This window comes from Polyergus mexicanus, unplaced genomic scaffold (assembly GCF_030449975.1).
Source record: "Polyergus mexicanus isolate NDT 795.1 unplaced genomic scaffold, iyPolMexi1.0 SCAF_19, whole genome shotgun sequence".
Classification (NCBI taxonomy): Eukaryota; Metazoa; Arthropoda; class Insecta; order Hymenoptera; family Formicidae; genus Polyergus; species Polyergus mexicanus.
The window spans coordinates 2,816,975-2,826,992 of record NW_027223339.1 but is presented as its reverse complement, the minus strand read 5'-3'; the positions used below and the strand labels follow the sequence as shown (position 1 = coordinate 2,826,992).

The 10,018-nt window shown below is 37.5% G+C and overlaps 1 protein-coding gene across 3 annotated transcripts in view; it reads left to right on the top strand.

Moving 5' to 3' along the window:
* Positions 1-1,942: 1,942 nt before the first annotated feature.
* Positions 1,943-10,018, top strand: part of Zfh2 (Zn finger homeodomain 2) — a 313,903-nt gene continuing 305,827 nt past the window's right edge. For 2 of the 3 annotated variants that reach the window (XM_070311087.1, XM_070311083.1), the window contains exon 1: positions 1,943-2,183. The gene's annotated coding sequence lies outside the window, so the exon portion shown is untranslated. Of the gene's footprint in view, positions 2,184-3,354; positions 3,516-10,018 lie in introns of those variants that run through there. The other variant, XM_070311088.1, reaches the window with a different exon arrangement.

Here is a 10,018-nt window from a genome sequence, read left to right as displayed (position 1 = left end):
TGCATTGCTGCGAGAGGGCAAGATTTTGAACAATATCCGCATTAAATAGATGATAACATAAATAAAATGTAAATAAATAATTAAAAGAACGAAAACTTGTTTCGTTTCTTTTTTTGTGATTTTCTCCAAAATGGAGGAAAAACGAGCAAACCTCTAAAGGATTTTCTGTCTTAGCTTTTCGATCCCCTGCACGCTCCTGAAGTTTTGCCATTTAAATTGGGGACACCCTGTATGTGTGTATATATATATATATATATATATATATATATATATATATATATATATATATATATTACGAATATTACAAGTTCTTAGGAATATACTTTGCAGTTAATATGTCAGAATCTATTGCGTCAATAATTCGATTTATCAACAATGTCAAAAAATGTATTGCGAACGTTTCCGAAGCTCTGAGATTCACTTTGCCCAAGATCATCGGCCACTCGATTGAAACGGCATAGTACGATTTTTTCTGGTTGATATTAGAATATTCTTTTTTTTTTGTGTATTCGGAGAGAGAGACACACGTTATTTATGACATCCAATTAAATTTACGAATGGCACGATTTTAGCGAGATCGTAACCAGCTCGTTCGCTGACGGTCAATATGATGGAAATTTTCACGCGGTTATCATCGTTAAAACGAAAATGATCATCATCGCTCATCGATCGATTGGTGGACGAACCATTCCTCGCCTCATTGACGAGGCGATAAGAAAGCCCGAGTGTCTACTAAACTCGCGCTGGTCAACGCACCCGTTATCCTTGTTCGCCGATTTGCATATTCATAATGCTCGCAGTACGGTATGTCGTAAGAATGCAGGAAAGCAAACGACTGCAATCGCCTTTTACACGTTGCGGATCTGTAACCTCTTTGGCTGTATAAGAGCACATAAAAGTACGCGTAAGTTTTTTTTTTTTTTTTTTTTTTTTTTTCCGTCTCTTGCACTATCTCCTGTCGATCCTTACCTGTACAAACTTTTTGTTCTGTTCCTTTGTCGAGTCGCTTTATTGTTGTGTTGCATGATATAATGACGGCGATTAAAAGATGATTCAGGATATATCTGATATTGATCAGACGCGGAAAATTATTTTTCCAATTTATATATATAATATAGCTGTTAATCTTTATATTCTTATAAATAGTAGATTTCTGAAACATAAAATGTGAAGTACAATAAAAAAACGCAATCTTTTAAAAGAAATGAATAATTGGAATTAATGTGTAATATCTGTGCTATTTACAAAATTGCAATAATATTTATTATATATCAAAAATTTTATATACATTCCGAGCTTCATTCAAGATTACTGAAAAACGAATCTGTAAAAAATGAATCTTTTATCCGTTATATCACACAAAATAGGCAAAGATTTTAGAGAAAGCATGTACAGCTTTTAATCTCCATGTCGATTTCTGTATAGCGGAAACTCGATGACCTTAGACACAGCTGTTCACGCTTTCGCGAGAATTCGATAAAAGTGACTCGGTCAGTTTTCGACTTTCAGCCGCATCAATTCAAGCAGCGAAGGTTTGAAGTTTCCTTCACACGATCAGCTGTTCTGCGCGCGAACACGTGCGCGCGCGATTGACGGCGGGGGGGGGGGGGCGAGAATGCGGCGCACGCGTGTGCGTGCGTTCGTCCCTCGTGCGTCTCGCACGCGTGTATTCGCAGGCAAACAGCCATACACATATATGCATAGAATGTACACAGAGCGGCATTCTATCTGGCGGGCGTCGACGCGGCGCGGTGTGTGCATGCGCGCGTACGCTCCCCCGCTCGTACGTGGCGTGCTACGTGCATCCGCTACACACACACATGTAACGGCACGCGTGTGGCGGTCTCTGTGTTGGGGACCCAACGAAGGGAGGCAAGCCAGTAAGCTCGGGCGCGCCGGAGCGGCGAGAGCAGCCATTTTACTCGATTCCGGGTGGAAAACGTCTCGCGTTCTCGTTACGACGACGACGACGACGACGACGACGACGACGACGACGACGACCACGTCGATGCGTGCATCCACGACATTCTGCATCGCGACGTGATAACGCAACACGCGACCGATATACCGGCAGTATCCGACCCGAGCTTTATCGTCGACAACGCTCTCTCGGAAGGATACGCGTTCACCGCCGCTCTGCCGTCTGCACGTGTATCACACTCACGCGAGAAATATAGAGAGAGGTGCGCGAGACTGTGTATGTGTATGTATGTGTGTTCGTCTCTGTCGCGCACATTGCGAGAAAAGCGTGCGATATATGTATGCAGCGGCGCATCCATCGCAAAGGGAATATTATGAGTGTGCATGTTATGCGTGTGTGTGTGTGTGTGTGTGTGTGTGCGTAAGAGAGAGAGAAAGAGAGACAGAGAGATTCTCGTACTCCGGTAACACGAGGTGAGGCTATCCGTTCTGCGCAGGACCGTTCAAATTCGCCGCCTGTTTTGCATACCGCGTTTTCACCGACCGTCCGCCTCCACCCCCGCACTATCCCCGGTTTCATCCGCGACCCGCCCTTCGCGATTTTCCACGACCAACCCCCTAGAAGGCACTCGGGTCGGATTTCCGCAGCCGAAATTTTCCTCAAAGTAATATTATCAAAACATTGTTCTGCTATTATTTGTAAGTTACGATAAATTTTAAATTTCAAATATTTTTTATTTTATTAAAAAGTTGTTTGATTAACATATTAAAAACATAGAATGACATAGAGTTTATATTATTTTAATATTTCGATAAATATTTTTCGGAATCGTTATCGCGGATTTTGTGCTGATAGGATTTCATTGTTTATACTATACTCGTCCTTATTATCTCTCTCTTTCTCTTTCTCTCTTACCGCATCAGCTGTTCGATCGAAGTTCCTCTTTCTCTTATCCTCTCTCGCCTGCAAATACTTTGGAACCATGTGTGAGAAATTACAGTGTGCTTTTTCACGTTATTTGTTAATCGAGAACTCTATTCCCGATACGATTTTCAAATGTTTGGACTCATGTGTGATTACGTCACGAACAGATCGATTGATACCGTTGATACGCTTCGAAGCAGAATTTTATAATGACTATTGTTGAACGATGATAGACTCTTTAAGTCATCACATATGTATCGATTCGTAAAGATTGTTCAGCGAACGCGAACACAAGATACGATATATGTTTCTTTAAACAAGATTTTCAAGAATATGTCAAAAAAAAAAAAAATTTTTTTTTTTTACATTTTACATACTTGATCGTAATCAATTAAATCATTTGTGCTTCGCTTGCTATCGTGCGATTGATGTTCGTGGTAAGCGAAAATTTCAATTCGATACAAACTTGCAATAAAATAGCATCGAATTTTCTATTACGCGAACACGTCAGTTGCCAATGTGCCCCGTGACAACAACACTAGGCAGCATTGACCTAGAAATTCGCTAACAGAGAAGGAAATTGTGACATTTTCAAGGACTTTGAGCTGGCTATGTGCAACGAGAAAATTTTGAAAAGTTTGCCACGGACACCGGAAGTCGCGGCGATACGGTACGTTTGTATTAGAGCATCGCGACGCTTCGTATAAGACACGCATCATTCATTTCAAGTGCTGCGCTCATCACACACACACACACACACACACACACGATCGCATCAATGCTTTAACAATTAATCTTTCTTTTTTAATCTTTGAATTACTCAGCGTTAAAAATACTGCATTTAACTTTAAAAAATAAAAATATATAATGTAATATGTAATATATATATATATATATAGTATATAATTTTTTAAATTATTGAAATAGAGAATTTTTGAAGTTTGTTTATCCCAGTCGTAAATATGTGTACACGAATTAAAATAAATTTATAGAACTTGAGAACTTGTCGCTTAATTATTGCATAAGAATTATGTGAAAATCAATTTTTAAATTTAAAGCTAGATCCTTAAAATATAGATGAAAAAATATCATAAAGATATTTTTATTTTAAAATATTGGAAATTATTTTACTTGAGAAAAAGTACACAGTTTTTTGCAATAATCTCAGTAATTCAAAGATGACCGCTATTATGTCAATATATAATGTGAGAATGTTAAAAACAAGGCGGGGAATTCCGGGACACGCAATTATTCCCAATTTATTTCTAATAAATTCACAGCGATCTCGAGTGAGGAAAACGAATCCCGAGTGCCAAACGCGAGACTGCTAATTTACTACGTAGATATTACCCACTGTATATATGTATATATATTTTGACACGAGTACGTATGATGCTGAAAACTCCCTGGCTGCACCGACCGCGTTAATGCTGTCTCACGCGTAATGAGCGACTTGGCTCCAACGGACGCATATTTTCTTTTACGATGCCTAAATATAATCTTAACGATGTTCTTATGGGCTATAGAACAGACGCGCACGCGGCTTAACGAGAAATCCAAAATTTTCCGAGCCCCCGGAAATCATTTATCCGCTTCGATTCGATTCAGTTGTGTTCTCGCGGAAGACTCGCGAGACATATACACCCACAGAAAAGATTTCCGGATCTAACGCTATTACTCTTCAATCTATCATAAAATAGGATCGATATAACGACAATCATATTTATTATTGAAAAAGGAATATTTTAATCTTAAATGGAAAATTCTTAAATCTAGAATAAAATGCCTAGTAACGCCACCGCGTATCGGTTTCGCGCCGACTATCGTGGCGCTAACATCAAGTTATTCTAAACGCAAGACTATATAAGCTTAGATTTGTATATGTTACTCTTGTCTCGAGATAGTAAGACGATCTTATTTAATTCGAGAGAGAAGAAAAGGAATTATTGATTTAATTTTAAAATTGTTTTATTTTTATACCGCATAAGGTTGCGGATACGATTAAATATGTCAAGAATATTTTTTGTCTCGTTATCAGAAATCCTTTCTGAGAGTGTATCGTCTATTTTGCGCTCGCTTTTGTGTGCTATATGCGTATGTGGTATGCGATCAATTTTTTGATATACTTGTAGCATTCAATTTCAAGGGTACAACGTTACTGCTTAGTGAAATCGAAACACAAGTCAAAAAGTTCGCTTATATAAATGATTTTATAAAGGCAATATATGATTAAGAAGATGTCTGTTTACAAAGTGTATTAATTAAATATTAAGTTTTTTTACACGGGATTCTGATCTCATTAAGCAATAATGTATCTTCTTTATATTGCTTGAATACAATTATAATAACGGCTAAGATATCAAACTGTTAATGTGATTGCGTTTTCTTTAATTTGCGATCCGTTTCATATAGAGTTTTGCATATGTTAATAAATATGTTTGCGTCTCGCTTTGTCGATTTCATTATGCTCCTTGTGTAATTTATTGCAATTGTTATATGTGCCTGTATATTTCTGCTTCATTTGTAATATACATGCGACACTGTATATGTGTATATTAATTGTATTTTTTATATTAGATATGTACACTGAAACAAGAAAATTATTCTTAACTTGACTAAATCGTTCAACTAATTACTAATTTTTTTAATTGAAATATTTAAGTATTTAGGTCAAATGTACGTCATGTTAGATTTAATATATCGTATTTGATTTAAATATATAAATATTTTAATTCAAAAAATGGTAATTAAGTCGAACGAATTTAGACAATTTAACTTTTTTTTTTTTTTTTTCGATGTAGACGTTATAAATGAAATATTAGCGATATATGCTGCAAAAGATTTCTTATCATTTTTTACGTGCTAAAAAAAAATTATATTACATGCATTTACGAAAAATTATGTCAACTGGACATTTATATTCATGTCTTTACTCAAAGATGCGGAATCAATAGCATGGTTCTACATCTAGATCTAGAAGATTCTCGTGGATTATATAGTTTTGTTTCTCTCGGATTTTCTGCCCGTTCCTCTTTTTCCTAGATTCGTCATGATTAAGGATCGAAGTCACGTACCAGCGAGTCGACTGTCGATCGTCCGCGGCGATCGTCACGTGTCAGACGATTTTCCCATAAAACCCGCGGAACAACTTTCGATCGATGGCAATCAGGGATTATTATCAGCATGTCCGGCGATCATTCTCGACGTAGAGGCCCGATCGTGGCTCCTCATGATCGTGCCAAGTTCTCAACCGGCAATTTTCTACGACTCGCGGAGAGTCGCGATACAGAAAATACATCGAATATCAATTCTACGATTATATACACCCTCAGAAAGGATTTCTGATAACGAGACAAAAAATATTCTTGACATATTTAATCGTATCGCAACCTTATGCGGTATAAAAATAAAACAATTTTAAAATTAAATCAATAATTCCTTTTCTTCTCTCTCGAATTAAATAAGATCGTCTTACTATCTCGAGACAAGAGTAACATATACAAATCTAAGCTTATATAGTCTTGCATTTAGAATAACTTGATGTTAGCGCCACAATAGTCGGCGCGAAAACGATACGCGGTGGCGTTACTAGGCATTTTATTCTAGATTTAAGAATTTTCCATTTAAGATTAAAATATTCCTTTTTCAATAATAAATATGATTGTCGCTATATCGATCCTATTTTACGATAGATTGAAGAGTAATAGCGTTAGATCCGGAAATCTTTTCCGTGGATGTAGGAAAAAATCGTGTAGAGCAAAGCTAGCGTATCGTTTACACAAAGATTCACGCATTCGCTTTTAAAAACTTTTTGTATATATTTTTCCTAATACTTTATTTTAATTTAATTTTTCCAAAAATATCTGGAAAGTTATTTCTGATATTTATAATTGCTAAGAAAAAAAAAAAATGTTTCATTAATTAAAGGAGATTATTTAAGAAAATGATATTTTTTATGTAATATCCGAAGAATACTGTTCTCGATATATCTTTATGTATTTGAATGGAGAATCTCGATGGAAAAATAAATATTAACTTCAATAATCAAAATGCCTGGCATTCGATATTTATAAGTCAGAAATTAGATACTTATTATTTTTATGGAAGGACCGTCTTTTGCGCGTTGCCATTCCCGAATGTATTCGTCACAGGGAAGCTTCTTTTTTTTTTCGTACACCTCTCGTGGTAACATTTGCGTGCGATCGATTCAGGGGTATATTCATCGACACGCTAGACGACAATTAACCGAGCGAAGCAAGTCGCACGCTTTCGTCTCGCCATCATTTCTTTTCGAGTTTTTCAAAGGGGTTGCCAATGCAAACCTATCATTATTTCGATTATTCTTCCGTAGCGGCTAATCATTGCTGTCGCTCGTGTCATGGCCTCACTACGAATCATTACTTTTTCTACTTTGCTCCCCCTCCCTCCCTTCCTTTTCTTATGGGGTTCCGCTCCCCTGAAACGCTACCGATGCCTGTTCAAAAACAAGATGAATGAAGAGAGATTGACAGGAGTTGATCGTCTATATAGAATGCTGTTCCCGCTAATCCCTTTTGTTCTTTTCGATTATCGCTATTGATTAAATTGAAACGATATAATTGAATGTCGTATGGACATGTAATTTTTAATTATATCCTTTTAATTTGTAAGAAAGAAATTCATCTTAATATGAGCCAATTCTTTATTAACGAATTTAATTTCCGGTTATTCTATCCATCGAAAGAAATCAAATGTATAAGGAATATTTTAAATCTCTTTTCTCACATGGAGAAATTCATAATTTCGTCGATTGAATTCCTATCCGGTTTCTCTTGGTTCGTCTATTTTTTGCCGACATCGCTTTCTCGCAATCGCCTCATTCGACGGCCGTCCATTCATTGCGCGCCGTTTAATCCTACGCGTTCGCTCTTTAGCTCGGGCGAAAAAGCCCATTAGGAGGGAAGAAATTAAAGCCTCGCTGTGTATGCGCGGCACGAGCTTAAGGGCACTCGCGCGCTACCCGATCGTTTCAATCGAGCCGCCCGAGTCTCGGCCTCGATATAGCGAGGTGAAATGATCGACTCGCACTAACAACGGTCTGAGTTAATTAATCCTGGTTCAGCGATTTCTTCTATTTCGATTATAGTTGTATCGCGATTTTACTAATTCTTAGCTGTTTAGGTTTAATCGGTGTGATTTGTAAGATCTAAAGATTTTTATGTAATAAATATTTTAATGTTAAAAATAGATCACAGAATCTCTTAGACTTTTTACTTTTTAGTAAATATATAAAAGAGGATATTTAAAATATAAAATGTTAAAAAGTGATAAAATATATATTGCCCAATCTAATATTTGCTGAGGAAAGATTGATTTTAAATTGATCAAAGAATGCGTAGATGAAAGGCATTGCGAGAGAATCTGTATATAGGCATAGCAAAAAAGAACTTAGTTAATCGAAGCTAATGCTGACTGATGTATTGATGCGAAGACTCTCTTAAGATCGGTTAAAATTCGCCCGATCAAAGCTGAATCTCGGCCAAAACCACGATCGATTCTCTTTTCCTCTTTCGCCGTGGTGAAACCGTCATACGTATGTAAATGAAACTTCTGCGTAGAATTGAATCCGCGCCAACAGCTAATTAGACATCAATGCGAGCTAAACAAATTCAGCCGTGGTATCTAGAATTATTGCATCGCGGTTTCGTCACAAAGATAACATAGTTGAAACCATGTCGCGATATCGCATAACGTATCAAATTTATGCCACATTCATTTTTGATCAATCTGACACGCGTGACAGTTTCGTAAATGAATTACGCGCGGCGCGCGTCGAAATTGGATGTGAGTAACTTGCGAGAAGCGGTGATATTCGGCACGATGAAAGGAGGATAGGCGATAAAACAGCTACAAGGATGAGGGAAGTCGTGACATCGAGCGAGTGAAGAGTGGTAAGAGAAAGAGAGAGAGAGAGAATCGCGCATCATCCGGTGCGAAAGAGACGGCGAAATATAAAATAGAAAGCAGCGCGTGGACCGGTTGGGCTATACGCTCTAATTTTAGGCGATTGCTTCGCTCCCTCGCCCGAGGATTATAATTAGATACAGAAATACTCGCTAACACCGTCACCCACCCACCCACCCACCCACCCATCCGACCGACAAGACGAACGAAATAACGGAGTCGAGAAAGCTGCATACATAGCGTCATTCCTCGCAATTCGCGCTGTGTTCGTTGTCAATCACGACGACATTACGCATCCGCGGCTGTCCGTTTAGAATGACTTTCACAAATTGTTTTAGCGTTGAATTTAAATGGACTATAGAGATTAAGAGATTGATAGAATTTTCCTCGGCGCGTGAAATCTCGAGAAGGTGCAATCGCATCATAGATGAATTATTGATAAAGAAACGAAAATTTTTGCGGATAGCATCGAGACAATATATGAATAATGAAAATATTTTCCCGATTAATCCGACAACGTCTCGCGATTCGATTTTATGAAGATTGAAAAGATTCTTTGGGAACGGAAGGAGCTTTTACGAAAGCGAAAAAAATTATTTATCCGTATAATTTATTTTCTATAGCTTGTTGCGCAAACATATATAATAATTTTATAGACGTTGATTAAATGCACAGCAATACAGTCGGCCATATATAGAGGTACAAGTGTGTCATTTTATTAAGTTGATGAATGCATTCTTTCTGCATTAGGACACGCTATTGTACGTAGGCTTTATAATAAATTGCGGAAACCGCCATGCGTGACAGGCGAGTTTATACGTAATATTGTTTGGCCAAGCTGTATTCTAATGCGAATCAAGAGCAAAGCTAATTTTAAGGCCGCGAGTACACGCTCTGTGGCGCAACACAAAATTGCTAATATGCTACCTCTGCCTGTCTCTATGAAATATGAGGACTGCATTTGTTGTCGCCGCGGAAAAGCTCGCACGATGATAATCACATGTTCGCAGAGATGCATATATCGATACGCTTCTTCATCAAATTCAAATTTGCGTCTTAAATAATTTTCGCTAGATCGAAACAAATGCGCCATTTGTGTAGATATATACTCCAAATTGTAATATATTTTCGAACAAGCATATTTGGAAAAACTTAAAAAATTTCCCGATAAGCCTTGTTCCCACTTACGGCTCTTTTAAATATCGTTAGAGCATTACTCAGAGAGAGAGA